This window comes from Pan paniscus, chromosome 4 (genome assembly GCF_029289425.2).
Source record: "Pan paniscus chromosome 4, NHGRI_mPanPan1-v2.0_pri, whole genome shotgun sequence".
NCBI lineage: Eukaryota > Metazoa > Chordata > Mammalia > Primates > Hominidae > Pan > Pan paniscus.
The window spans coordinates 140,471,008-140,486,184 of record NC_073253.2 but is presented as its reverse complement, the minus strand read 5'-3'; the positions used below and the strand labels follow the sequence as shown (position 1 = coordinate 140,486,184).

The window sequence follows — 15,177 nt, the reverse complement described above, 5'->3', positions numbered from 1 at the left end:
AAAAGTTTCAATGTGTTTTTAAAAAATCTGATACATTAGCTAGGGTGGTGTATGCATGAGTGAGCGTGTGTGCAAGACACAGAGAGAGAGGTTTCTAAATTACTCCCTGAATACAGCATTCTGGGAGCAACATCCAAGCAGAGTAAGCCGCAAAAACAGTGGACAGAGAAGAATATTCATTTTGGGGCTGATGTCTCCTCCATTGCTCCATAGAGGAATATTTAGCAGAGTTTGACTTAAATATCCTGACTCATAGGAACAAGAAGACACCTTCTCTCTTCAGTTTTCCATCCAGGGAATAGTTTAGCAACTCTTGTTCCACTCTCCCACCAAGACATCAATACATTGATTTCAACTTAGCAGAGAGAAGAAGACGGTAAAGTTGAACGTGCTCAGATAAGTGTGGGGGATTCATAGGTTGACTGTCCAATGTTAGCATATCCTGTGAAGCACTTCAGACTCAATTCTAGTGGGCGGTCAAACTGTCCATGAGAGGTGCAACTGTTTAATCCTATTATTTATGTATACAAACTGTCCTGAAATTGCCAGTGCAGATTTTAAATCACTTTATAAAGCCTTAAAAATAACCATAGTGTCTTGCATTGTCCCTTGTTTCCTGACTCTCTCCCTCAGTGTAGGCCACTGTTACTGGCATGCATGGGATCAGCATTATATTCAGTTTAGAGTGGGTAATCTTTTGGGTTCAGTGTTTACTGCACAGGTGATGGGTGCAGCAAAATCTCACAAACTACCACTAAAGAACTTATGTAACCAAATACCACCTGTTCCCCCAAAACCTGTGGAATTAAAAAATAATAATATAATGTCAAAAGTCATGACAAAAAAAAAAAAAAAAGAGTGGATCATCTTTAGGAGCTGCCCTGGTTTGTAATGCAGGCATTGCAGAATATAGCAAAAGCCTGAAATAGACCCTGTGGTGGTTTTTAAAATATGTCAACACAATGTTAATCTTCCCTTTGAAAGATGGGCTCTGATTTCCCTCTTCTTAACTGTGGGTTGTATTTAGTGACGTGCTTCTGATGAACTGAATATGGTTGAGGTGAAAGTGTGTAATGTTTGACATAAGGTTATATAAGGCTTTCTCCTTGTTATCTCTCTCCAGAAAGAAGCCAGCTACATTGTCATGAAGACACTCAAGCTGACCTATGAAGAGGTCCATGTGTTAAGAAACTGCGGCCTGCCACCAACAGCCATGTGAGTGAGCCATCATGGAAATGGATTTTACAGCTCAATTCAAGCTTTCAGATGGTGGCAACCTGGGTTGACATCTTGAGCACAGCCTCTTGAAAAATCTCTGAGCCAAAACCAACCATTTAAGCAGCTCCTGAATTTCAGACCCACAGATATGCTGACATAAATGTTTATTGTATTAACCCATGATTTTTCTTTTTAATCACACAGTACTAGCCTATTTTGGCAAATCTTTTTCAAGAGACTCTTCATTTTTTTCTTTTCTATTTTTTTTTTTTGAGACAGAGTCTCGCTCTGTTGCCCAGGCTGGAGTGCCGTGGCTTAATCTCAGCTCACTGCAACCTCCGCCTCCCAGATTCAAGCAATTCTCCTGTCTCAGCCTCCTGAGTAGCTGGGATTACAGGCGTGCACCACCATACCCAGCTAATTTTTGTATTTTGTATTTTTAGTAGAGACAGGTTTTACCATGTTGGTCAGGCTGGTCTCAAACTCCTGGCCTCATGATCCACCCACCTCAGCCTCCCAAAGTGCTGGGATTACAGGCGTGAGCCACTGCGCCCAGCCTTTTTTTAATTGTCATTTTATAGCTCTCCACCGCAGCTTCCCCACACCCTTCCCTTCCATGATGACGTTTACAGGCTTTGGGGGGACCACGGAACAAAGCTGGGGCCTGGCAGCCCCACTAGGTTGCCAGCTGGGGAGAACAAGGCACAATTACAAATTATCACAACAATTAGCGCCTGTACTTGGGGGATCTGCAAATTGAGGAGGCCCCAGCTCCTCATGGTACAGGGGTCTATCTGGCAGTGACCTTACTCTGGAGACAATGGTATTCCTTCAGTCTGAGGGAATTGATGTTGATGAACCCGGTGTCATCAATCAGCTCATAATCACCCTGCACGTTCATGCTCATCAGCTCCTCATTGGAGAGAGACAGTGGGGACTCCCAGCCAAGGATGTACACCTGGCCCTTGAGGACCGGCACCTGCACTTTCCCTTCTGCCGGCTCCTGGGACTTGGCGATGCAGGGGCGGACAAATTCACACTCAGGGCTGTGTCAGAAACTGGTGTATATCAGCTCAGAAAATTTCAAGCCCAGGCCTTGATTGGTTTTGTGCACTTCCCGGACTGTGGTGAAGATCTTGATGTCTAAATGAGCATGGTAAAGGATGGTGCCTACTGGGGTCTGGTAGATACCTCGGGCCTTTGTCTGGTGAAGATGTTCTCCACGATGGCAAGAAGCCCACACCGTGCTTGCCTGCAACTTCGTTCAGGTACATGAAGAGCTCCAAGGAGGTCTGGTGGGTGGTGCCATCCTTGACGCTGGTCACCTTCACGGGGACCCCTTTTTTGAATTGGATCTTGAGAATGTCAGGGGTGTTGGGGGCTTTGGCTGGGTCCTGGATCTTTGTGTAGAGACCTGGAGGCACTTTGTTCTTGGGGTTCTCCAGGATTCCAGCCTCGTAGCTGATGTGCATGAGGTTCTTGTCCATGCTCCACAGGTTCTTGGGAGTGACCAGGATGGGAATCCCGTGTTGCTTTGCATATTCCATCAGGTCACTGCGGCCCTTGAACCAGTTGTAGAACTCGGGCATCCTCCAGGGAGCCCTCCAGGGACCTTCATCTGGGGGGCCAGCGAGTAGCAGATGAGCTCAAACTGGACCTGATCGTTCCCCTTTCCTGTGGGGCTGTGGGACACATACTTGGCCCCCTCCCGCTGGACGGTTTCCACTTTTTTGCGGGCGATGCAGGGCCTGGTGAGAGAAGTACCCAGGAGGTAGCAGTCCTCATACAGTGCGCTGGACTGGATGGCCGCCCAGATGAACTCCTCCACAAACTCCCTGCTGACATCCTCAATGAACACCTTTTTGGCTCCAAGCTTCAGTGCCTTCTTTCTGGCTTCCTCGAAGTCTTCCTTCTGGCCAATATTGGCCAGGTAGGCAGTGACATCATAGCCTTGTTCCTTCAGCCACACGAGGATGCAGGAGGTGTCCAGGCCACCACTGTAGGCCAGAACCATGGAGCCTTTGCTGGACATAGCATCTGGGATTGGAGGCGTGAGTTCCCGGTGTCTGGAATCTGTCTTCACGGTGCAGTGAACCACTCGGGCCCGAGCAGCGGTGGCAGGCGACAGAGCAGGTGACTCTTCATTTTTTTTTTTCTTAAGAAAATAGACTCACACAAAGAAATTGATGAGTTGCTGAAGTCAGGGATTATATGTCCCCTTGCTAGCACCTCCAACTTCTAATTGTTCCTGGGCTGGCTGTGAGGTCAGGGACTGAGTATAGAATCACACTGTGGCATGTATGGAGGAGGGAATACTTAGGAAGCCCAGCTAGTCTTATGAACACCATGTGAGGACTTATCTTTAGCTGATGGGCATAGTTTCCTTGCTCTAACAAGAATCCCTCAGGTTTAACAATATACATCTTGCTTGCATGGTTGATATATAGACATTATTTTTGGTTTCAATAAATCCATAAAAGTCAACCTCTATGGTTTTAAGGGTAAGAAATGTGTCAAGTACTGAGATTGATGCCTAATTCTTAGTACTCAGGAAAGATTTAGGAGAGGAGGATGTTTTGAGAACTCCTTATGGACTCAGAAGGGACATTATGAGTGAAGACTAATTGGATAGAGAAATTAGTTCCTAGACATGTGCAGTAGCTGTGGCTTCCGTGTTCTCTGAAACATTCCATACAACATTCTCATTTTCTGGGTGGTATTGTGGACAGAACTTCGATCTTATAGTGAAGAGGCTTGGCTTACAGTCCTACTTCCCACCAGAGATACATTTAAAATTGCAAAATAGGCCAGTAGTGGTGGCTGTGAGCCTGTAATCTCAGCACTTTAGGAGACCAAGGCAGGCAGATTGCTTGAGCCCAGGAGTTTGAGATCAGCCTGAGCAACGTGGTGAAACCTTGCCTCTACTAAAAGTAAAAAAAAAAATTAGCTTGACTTGATGGCGCCCACCTGTAATCTCAGCTACTTGGAAAGCTGAGGTGGGACGATTGCTTGAACCTGGGCTGCCAGGCTGCAGTTAGCTGAGTCAGCACTTCAGCCTGGGTAGCAGAGTGAGACCCTGTCTCAAAAATAATAATAATAAATGAAATAAAATTATGAAATACTTTTTTCTCCAAAGACATTTTTCTTTTTGCCTTTTAATGCAGTTAAGGGATAGGATTATAATTGGAAAACACATTTTTTAAAGAAACTGTACCAAAAAATGGATTCTCATCATGACAATGACTTAAATGCATTTTTTAATCTCAAGGATGATGCTTTTGTTCCAGGAAGTTATGTTACAATCAAATTAATTCGCCTTTGCAATGAGACCAATGGATGAAAAGGTCTGTAAAGTGCTAATTGTTGTTATTAATTTATAAGATAAAGCGTTTGTTGTTTTGGGAACCGGTCCCAGAGCTGACTGTTTTCACATAATCTTATATTGTGAGTAATTATACACAGACATTAACATGATAAAGATAATTACAAGAATCTATCATTGCTGGGGTTTTGGTTTATTTGATTGTGAACTTTTGGGAACTTTGGATTAGATGATTAACTTACACTGGATATTTATTTGTTGGCGAATGCCTGAAATAGTTACTGAAATTAATACAGAGCACGTTTTTACCTTTTCACAATGAATTTGTTTGATTAACAGCATGGTATTTATTCAGTTGGAGATCTTAAATACCAGATGCAAATTTCAAATAATCACTTCAACAATTGAGTTCAAATATTTAACAGATCAGTGCAGAAAAGATTAAGTGGGAAATTTACTTTAAAGGACAAGTGTGTGTGTTAGAGACAGAGATAGCATGAAACGCCAGTAAATTTTAACCATTTCAGACCTTACGGTGTGGCAGACACATGGATCATGCAATGGTGATGTTTTTAATTTTTGGAAATTTTCTATTCCTTACGAGTTGTATGTCACTTTTCCTGATATGTTAGGGAATGGAATCCCACCTTAGCCTTGTGTAAGCATCACCAAGAGATCTTGTTAAAAATACAGATTCCTACTATGCAGCCATAAAAAAAAGAATGCGATCATGTCCTTTGGAGCAACATAGATGCAGCTGGAGGCCATCATCCTAAGTGAATTAACAGGAACAGAAAGCTAAACACTGCATGTTCACTTATAAGTGACAGCTAAACACTGAGTACACATGGACATAAAGATGACAACAGTAGACACTGGGGATTACTAGAGGGGAGAGGGAGGAGGCAAGGGTTTACAAACTAACTACTGGGTACTATGCTTACTACTTGGGTGACTAGATAATTTATACCCCAAACCTCAGCATCAGACAATATACCCAAGTAATAAACCTGCACATGTAGCCCCTGAATTTAAAATAAAAGTTGAAAAAATAAAACAAAATAACAGAAAATACAGATTCCCAGGCCCCTTGGGATTCTGAATTGTAGATCTGGTCTGGTGCCTGCACACCTTCACTTTTAATCAGCTCCCCAGGCGAGTCTGATGCACAGCTTGCTTTAAGAAGCATTAAATTAGGGCATTCCTGTGGAAGTCTGCTCCTAGCTTAAAACATGGTATTTTATTAATTTGCCCTTAAAATCATAAACAAGAAAGCATAAGAAAAGAAACATTGTTCTCTCTCTTTTCCCCTACCCTTCAAGCCTGGTTCCAAACTTTGCATGTCTTTTTTCTTTATTGTGAGAGACACTGTCACCTTCAAGCTATGTCTTCCCCCAATTTTTTACCTGAGAAAAGAATCATTTACCCATATCTAGCCTAATCCCTCCTGGGATTTAGATTCAACTCATGCTTGAGGCTAGCTCTAATGATAACTGGGCCTTTTTCTTGCTCTCTGGATTCTGCTGCCTCATTGTACTCAGTTTATATTACTGGGTTTCTGGATTGTTCCTAAGTCTTAGTCCTGAAAATCCATCTAGTAGTTTAGTCCCTCTAGGATTAGAGCTCCGTATTGGTTTCCCTCTAGTCTCTTCCCAAGAATGTAAATTTGCTTCAGAACCTGGTCCAGAGGCCAGAACAGTCACAGGTTATTAGATTTCTCCATGCAGTCTGGCATGCTTGACTTCCTGAAACCTATGTCTACTCTGATACCACATTCCACTCACTCAACTGGCCAGATACTCTGTGTTGGACTTCCTAATGACTCCTGACTGGGGACAGTCCCTCCTGAGAGAATAGGTCTTGTTCCAAGTTCTCATTCTATGTTCTGGTTAGCTTCATTTTATGTTCTGGTTAGCTTCATTCTGTGTTTCGGTTAGCTGATTCCAGACAGGTGATGTCCCTGAGACCTGACCCCACAGTAGAGCATCCATGAACCACGGTAGATTGTATAAGCAGATTAATGGGAAAAAGCATGCTTTTCCTATTTAGGTTTTCTTTTCCTTTGTCTTTCTCACTGTCTGTATCATGAGACATAAATTTATGGCTCTATGGAGTGGGATGTGAGTGAACCCGAGAGAATATACTTGAAGATTCAGAAGAGGATGATAGGCCAGCCTGGTACAAGACAACATGATGAATGATGACTGTCCTGATTATATGCTCACTTGGTATAATTTAGACTTTTGTCTACTCTGAGACAATGGCACTAAGGCCACTTGATCTACCATGCTGCTAACAACTGTATTCTGAAAAGGTGGCACATCTTGTGACCCCCTAGGGAGTTAAGGCTGGTACTTGATGGTCCAAGAAATGTAGTTTTGAAACAACTTCTCAAAAGATGTTTAATTATGGAATAAGTTTTATTGAACCTTTACTATTTGCTAGAAACTGGACACAGTTGTTTAAAGTTCAGGATTATCTGAGAGGCTTAATGCTTTCTTATGCAAAAAATAACCCTGGAGTAAGATGAAACCTTTGTGTTCCAATGGAGATTGACCTTCCCCAGACCAACACCAGTGTCTGGGAAGGCACCAGGGTCTGAGAAGGAGGTTGAAGGAAGATTTCAAGACTTACCCTTGGCTGTCCACATGCATGGGCCAGTTCTTTGGGCTAGACTGCAGCAGAACTTATCTTTCAGTCAAGGCTGATGGCAGAATGCTAGCTATTGATGCCTTATTTTGTTTCTTAAGATAGGAATTCATATAAATGAGTATGAATTTAGGGTGCAGTGAAGCTGAACAGACTTCTGCATTAACATTCTTGTCAGCATCCCATCAGGGTCAGATGGACAATGGAAGGGTGAGTCCCATCTGTCCCCTTTATTCTGCATCTGGAAACTGCCAGCTGAGTTGACCCTCCTCTGTGATCAACCCTGCATCTGTTTTCAGATTATGTCAAGGCTCCAGAGCTCTGTTTAAGTAGAGTGTTGCTCTAAGCCTCCATTTGTCTGACTCAGTCACCTAACACAGAAAAAAGTAACTGAAATAAAAACCTCATACAAGATTCTATAAAAATATTCACTAAGTCAGTTCTAATAAACATGAATGGTTCTGTAAACTGCAGATCAAATACTTCCTCCCCACTCTCTTTTTGGCTCCTGAGTAATTATCATGGCAAGGGGATTGAAGACTGCTTAGGTGACTCAGATATCTGTTAATTAAAGCCATCAACGGTCACAGAACTCCGATTTTCCATATTAATATTTTTCCATATTAATAATTTTTCATATTTTCCAATAATTTTTCCATATTAATATCTATTAATATTCATAGAATCCTTGAAAATGTACCCCTATTTTCATCTGTTTCATCTTTGTGGGTTTGTGCGACTTGGTGGTAAAGTAAGAGTGGGAAGACAACACCTCTTGGCTTACCCCAAGTGACGGTCAACAGTTAATCTCGTTTCTTCTCAAAAAGGGAATTAAAGAAGTACAGGTATTCGGAAGTGTTACTACTTGAGGAAATATAAGGAGAAGCTCTTGATTCGCAGGCCCACTTTTCTTGGGTAGAATTATGTTAATAACTAGAACTAAAACATATTTCAATCACTACTACTTTAACATACTTCTGTAGCATTTTTCGTAATTGAAAAGAGAAATGTGAGGGATTGCATTCACAGTATTCAATACCATAAATGCTTATTTCTGAACTGTGATTGTATATTGTTTCATGGCTTATGCTGACACGTGCTTAATTCCTGTCACAGCCAGAATGGTGTGCTCTGGGCTGATTACATTTTGACCAAACTCTCTATGGAGATTCTAGGAATGGCCAACATATAATAATAAAGTGTGTGTGTGTGTGTGTGTATATATGTGTGTGTGTTAACCATGTTTAGACTTCCATTAGATATTTAAGATGACATGCGACATTTTCCTAATGTTTAAAACCATATTTGCCAGTTTAGACTCAAGTTTGTTAAAATAAAGAAGACACTCACCAAGCAAACAGGCTTTTCTCTTTTGACTGAAAACAGACATGTTTTCAGACTAAAGAGTCCCAATTTTATTGCTAGTGGTATAATAGAGAAAGGACCACAGAAATTGGGATGGAAGAGGGTAAAGACCTGAATCCATACAGAGATTGGAGGTGTTTCTCTGGATAGCAACATTTAAAAAATAAAACCAAAAGGAAGAGCAGGCAACATGCAGGTAATAAGAATGTAGAGAAATGATAGATACAAAAATAGAAAGGGAAAGACAGAGAGAGAACCACAAGGAGTTTGTAGTTCCTACTCTTTTCCCTTCCAATAAGGCTATCAAAAGTAAGTTGCTTATTTCAAAATAGCAAGGAGCTATGAAGGAGCTGCGATGTCCCCTAGGCAGAGAAATTTCCTAAAATATCTGAGATCTTTTACTGTTTCTTCCCCATTGTCTTTAAGAAAAAGTCCAGACTCCCTCAAGTGGCTGTAAGGTCTGATATAATCCAGTCCCCACCTACCTCTTCAGCCACATTTGTGCTTTTACTTTTTTCATTCTGCTCCTGTCAAATTGACATTCTTTCAGATCCTTCATCTGCCATATCCTCTATGGAATCTGAATCTTCACACAACCTGATATTCCCTACTTGATTATTCTTCCTTTCTCCCTACCCAACCCTTTCATATGTCTAAATGCTTCTTGTCTTTCAGGTCTCAGCTTGGTTGTCACTTCCTCAAGGAAGCCTTCCCTGATTTCTCCTTTGCCTGATGAACCTAGATCTTCCACTCCATAGTCCGATAACACATTCAACTTTGTTTTCATAGCACTCATCACTGTTGAATTCACCTGTTTAATGCTTGCCTTTTTCATTACACTGTAAGCTCCACGTGTTTACTGCTATATGCAAGAATTAGCCTGATAACTTACACTGGGTTTGTGACTAAATTTTCTGATAGTACTAGAAGTAAGACTGTTGAGGCCCCAGGGTGAGTGAACACTTGTCTGAAAAACATGAGGAATAATAAACACTCATGGATTGTTGTGAAATAAGGCATGTAAAACATATACTGAAGTTTCTGGTACATAGGACTCATCAATTTGTACCTTGTAAGTAGCTTTGTGTCCTTTATTTAGAGTTAAGCAGTATAGAAATTGATAAATACTTATATATCTCTTCTTAGACATATCAAAGTCTTTAAACTCAGCAGATTCAAAATCAAACTTGGGATCTTTTTCCCCAAACCTGTATCGATCCGTTATTCCCACCCTCAGTGGACAGAAGCACCACACCAGCCTGGATAGCTATCCTCAACACCCCAAACTCTGTCTTCCTCCCTAGCGGCCAATTCTTAACAAGTCCTGACCACTTTATATTTATTCACCCCATTCAATCCTCTTCATATTCAGTTCTTCCACCCTAGCCCATACTACCATCATCTAATTCCTAGACAATAGAGTGTCTTCATAAATGATCCTCTTTTTACTTGCATGCCTGCCTCCAATCCAATCTTCTCAATGTAGTTGGAGTGACTTTTTGAAAACTTAAATCAAACCAAGTCACACACATCCAACTTTATATTATTATCCAAAACAACAGAAACAACCACCACCACCACAACAAGTAACATGTTAAATGGCATCTTATACTACTCATTATATGCCAGGCACTATTTTAAGTGCTTTATGTATACTGATTTTTAAAATCCCCACAAGAAGTCAGACTGTTGTACACATTTAGTCCATCATGGAGAAACAAGCACAGAGAGGTTGAGTGATTAACAGCAGCCCACACACACTACTCTTCAGTAGTTTTCTAAGTTGGAGAGGCCCTTACGGAGTACTGATGAAGAGAGCTGACTGTGAAAAGAGATTTCCTGGCTTCAAAGCCTGGCTCTACCATTTCCTAGCTGAAACTTTATCTCTGTGGGCTCTGTTTCCTTATCAGCTAACTGTGGAAAATAATAGTGCCTCCTTTATAAGGTTTTGTCTCAAGTGAGTAATACAAGTAAAATGTTTAGAATGGTACATAGTGCAGAAAAAGATTTCAGTAAAAGTTGATATTGCCATGTATGTATAAAAATATAGGCCCTATATATCCTTCCAACCTCATCCTTCACAGTTCTTTCCCCTTTCTCTTTATTCTTTTTATTCTGGTATTCTTCTTGTCTCTCAGAGAATCATTTCTCATGCTATAAGAAACACATGTCCCCTTATCTTTTCCAACAATCTTGCTCTTCCCTATTTTACTTTTACACATTGTACAGTTCTCAGCTCGGATGTCACTTACACAAGGAAGTCAATCATTACTCGCCTGCAGTCTAGTATAGCTCTCACTGTTATATATGCTCAGTATCTCCTTGTAACATTCCCGTGAAGCATTTATCACAATGGCAGGCAATTTTATATTTATTTGTCTAATTTTTTGGTTGTCTATCTTATTAGATTACAAGGCCCATGAAAAAAGGGACCAAGTCTTTTTGTGTTCATCATTGTACAGTGAGCCTGATATATATTTGTGTTGTTGAGTGAATACACATATTTCTCCATTATCTGGTAGTTATAGTATAAAGGGTATGTTTTTGTTTTAGTAACACAAACTTGACTCAAATTTCTGCAGTGTGGTTGCTATGCAATGTGGTAAATCAACAGATATAAATATATGTGTGTGTATATATATATATAACAGATATTATATATACATGTATGTATTGATATGTGTAGAGGCATCTCTCAGTATACTCAGGGGATATGTTCACAGCAGAATTGCCTGTACAGGTATTGCCTACGGTGGAGACTTTTACAATTCTAGTGCTCATATTCTGCATCACCTTCTTGGTAAACTTCTCTGCCCCCCCATTCCCCTGGAAACAAGTTCTGCAAGTCTTTCTCATGCAGTCACATGCTACCTACTCACATACTGTTACGGTTCTTTTGTTCGTTCATAACATGCCTAACTTTTCTTTCAATCTTGGGTATAGTTTGTCTTTTATCTTTAAAAAATACCCATTCTTATACTACAACTGGTGAAATTTAGTTAGTCCTATGTCTCTGTTACAACTTGAGTCCCGGGAAATCATTAGTGCTACTCCTTACCCCCAAACACCATCGAATTTTTGTGTGTGCCTTTTACAGCTTTTTTTCTATTACTGTGGCTTTTCATTTCACCTATAATAAGTCTAAATTCCTTACCATGAGCTATAAGTTCCTGAAGAGTCTGGTCTCTATGTACCTCTCCTGATGCATTTCCTGTCTCTCTCCTTTCCCATTGTACTCTAACTATGCTGGCCCTTTGTTTTAAAAATATAGCAGTCTTTTTTTTTTTTTTTTTTTTTTTTTTGTCCTGCCTCAGCACCTTTGGACTTGATAATCCATCTGGAACACCATTACCCCCAGCCTTCACATGTGAGGCACCTGAATACCATTTAATATTCTCAGGAATGCTTTTTCTGGCTATCCTACCTAAAGTAGGCTTACTTTTTAGAGCACTTAAAATGATAACATGTAATTAATTAATTTGTTTATTCACTTTTTTGGGCATCTGAATCCCCTAATATAATGCAAACCCCATAAAGCGGGGCCTATAAAAGCTTGACCATTTTCACTTCTCAGCATCTATAATGTCTTGTACTAACAGGCGAATATGGGAACATTAGGAATAAGTCCTTAGATAAGATAAAGTATTCTTTATTACAAGAAAATTTATTTAGCCAAATCAAATTTACAAAATGATAGAGTGCCTAATGAAATCAACTTCTTCATCTAAGAGTACATGACATGTACTGCATACAGACACAGCCTGCAAACTGCACCATTGCATGTTAATTGTATTATACGTCACAATTGGAGCATAGGAGGAAGGCAACTCATCCTGGAAACTGGGGACAAAATGACACCAATGTTGGCCCATTGCATGAGACACAAGTCCCTCCGGTGAAGCATGAACTTGCAGCTAGAAAAGCGCTGTAAGGTATGACATATAGTCTTAGTGTCTGTCTGTTGAATCCACAGTCCCTGACATGAGGCCTGGAACATGGTAGGCTCTCAAATATCTGTTGAATGAACAAATGAATCTATATAACATGCCACAACCTGGTAATCTTTATTTATACTGAAACTATTTTTATTACTCAAGTTTGTCATTTTTTTCTTGCTAAAACAACATATTGCTGATTTTATATCAAAAATCTGTAGGGAAACATGACTCACTTTATAGCCAATTTTGCTGAAATGTATTGGCCCTGCAAAGCAAGAGACATTTACACTTTGAAATATGCATTGTCATTTACTCTTCAAAAACATAGTAGTTTTCCTTAGCTGTTTCTTGGTTTAATCAGTCCCCAAAACTGAATAAATGAAAGAAATGGAATGTGTATAAACATTAAACTGCATTCTGGCAAGGTGACTTACACTTAGTTCATGGTAAGGTAATTATTAATGAACAACTGTTTTGTCTAGGTAATTGTTTTCCTCATAAGTTGTTATTGTTTTATGAAATATAGTAATTCCAGGAGAGAGAAAAATGTTCTCAGTGTTCCTAGCTCAAAGTCTAATCCCCAACATTATTAAGTAAATTAAAAAGTGCCATTAAGACGTCATTTTCATCTGTTAAATTTCTACAATTAAAAACAAAATATAATACAAAATAATATTAAGGCTGCCAGAGGTATAGTGTTCTTAAAAACATTGCTGTGGGACTAGAAATTTGTGTAATGATTTTGAAAGCAATTTAGATATATTTACCTCTAAGATGTCACTGTATTTTGAACTAGTAATGTGCCTTTTAGAAGTTAATAGTACAGATGTAGAGTTTTACACAAAGGTTCGTGTATAACAATGTTCATCACAGCATTAGTAAGAATAACAGAAAGGAAACAATATAATCTCCAAATATTAGGGATGTGTTAGTATAAATAATGGCATATGCCTGTTATATAATCCTGAATTTCCATAAAAGTTATTGTTTACAATTACAAAGACTGTTTAATGACGTGGGAAATGCTCAGTTGGTAAAATGAAGTGAAAAAGGTAGGAAAGGAAGGCATAAATGTAGAAGTGGTAGATGAACTCTCTGGTGGAATCTCGTCTGTAGATTTGTTTAGTTTGCCACACATGGTGTTAATTATTTAAATTCATTTCCAATATTTAAAAGTTAGGATATTTTACTTTTAAACAAATGTATGTTCAGGTCCTTTCTAAAATCCTAGATATTGGGTAGCATTCATGGCATAACACCTGGGAGCAGCAATCAGCTGGAGTTGGGAAGGCTGGGACCCTAGACCTGGCAGGTGTTCTCCAGCTGGCCACACTCCGCAGCACTCCTGACCATTACCCCTGACCTGTTGCACTCGTGGATGTCACCTTCCTGGCATTTGAATTCTTGGCTGCTATGCGGCATGATCCTTGTGTGGCAAAGTACACATACATATGCATGAAATGCTACAAAAACTCCTCAGGGTGATAGGATAACAGGCGATTTTCATTTTCTTCTTAACAGTTTTTGCATTTTCCAAATTGTGTAACAAAAATATGTATTGCTTTTCTGATTAGAAAAGAGTAACTTGTTTTTTTTTTGAAGTCAAATCATTAAAAATCATAGAGCACCATGCTAAAAGACTATAAATGGCAGATGTTAACAGCAATCTTGGGGAAAAATTACATTTCGAATTCCCTTAACCAAAATAGTGGACGAGGTTATTGATGCCTTTTCATTCACAGTGTTTTTTCCCCCATTATTTAATAAAAATACATTATTGAAATCTAAATGAGATGGAACAGTCTTACTAAATTGCTTTTTTTGCCTACAAACTATTGTATCTTCACCTCAATTCTAAATGAATAATAGCCTCAACCTTATAGTAAACCATTTTGCTCACTGTTCGAGTAGTAAATACTTCTGATAATATGAAGTGAATAAATAAAATTATTCCCTTTCAGATCTTTGATTTTGTGGAGAATGAGTTAATCTTAAATTGTAATTAATACTAGTGCATTAAACTAAGTGAAATGTAAGGAACATGCATATCCCTGAATTGATGACATAGACATATAATTAAAAGGATTTTGTTTTCTGATTGTAAGTAAGAGATTTATAGGAGTGAATTCTTTTTTAAATAAATTTTTATTTTATGAAAGTGATAGTCAACCATGCATAATATATTTATTTTCACTTCTACCAGAAGACATGATTATAGGTCAGAGATTTTTGTTTTGTTTTCCTTTCTAGTTTTACAAGAATTGGAGGGCCAAAATAAAAAAGCTTGTGTGTCTGTAATTTTTGCACCTGGCCAGTTGCAGCAATGAGATTCTTATACATTTACTAGTAGATAAAACAACCAACAAGTATTTATTGAGCACCTAATATAAAGTCCTAGGGAAAATCCATATAAAACCTATTCTCTGATTTCTGAGAAATTTTCATTGTATATTAAGCTCTGGCAGTATTAATATAAACAATGATATGCTATTAGAGGTTCCATGAGAGTATAATAAAATGTACTTTTCTCTCTTTATTAATACAACATAAAGTTTTTAAGTAGGACTATGACCTAATCTTCCTTTTAGAGATAGTACTCAGAATCTGGGTGTTACAATCATGCAAGTTGGATTTAACCCAGAAGAGTAGATGGAATCATATAAGAAAGTATGTAAAATTACAGAG

At 39.2% G+C, this 15,177-nt stretch overlaps 1 pseudogene; it reads right to left on the bottom strand.

The window, feature by feature from the left end:
* Positions 1 to 482: 482 nt before the first annotated feature.
* LOC100968783 (argininosuccinate synthase-like) lies at positions 483 to 4,293 on the bottom strand (annotated as a pseudogene).
* Between the last annotated feature and the right edge of the window lie 10,884 nt (positions 4,294 to 15,177).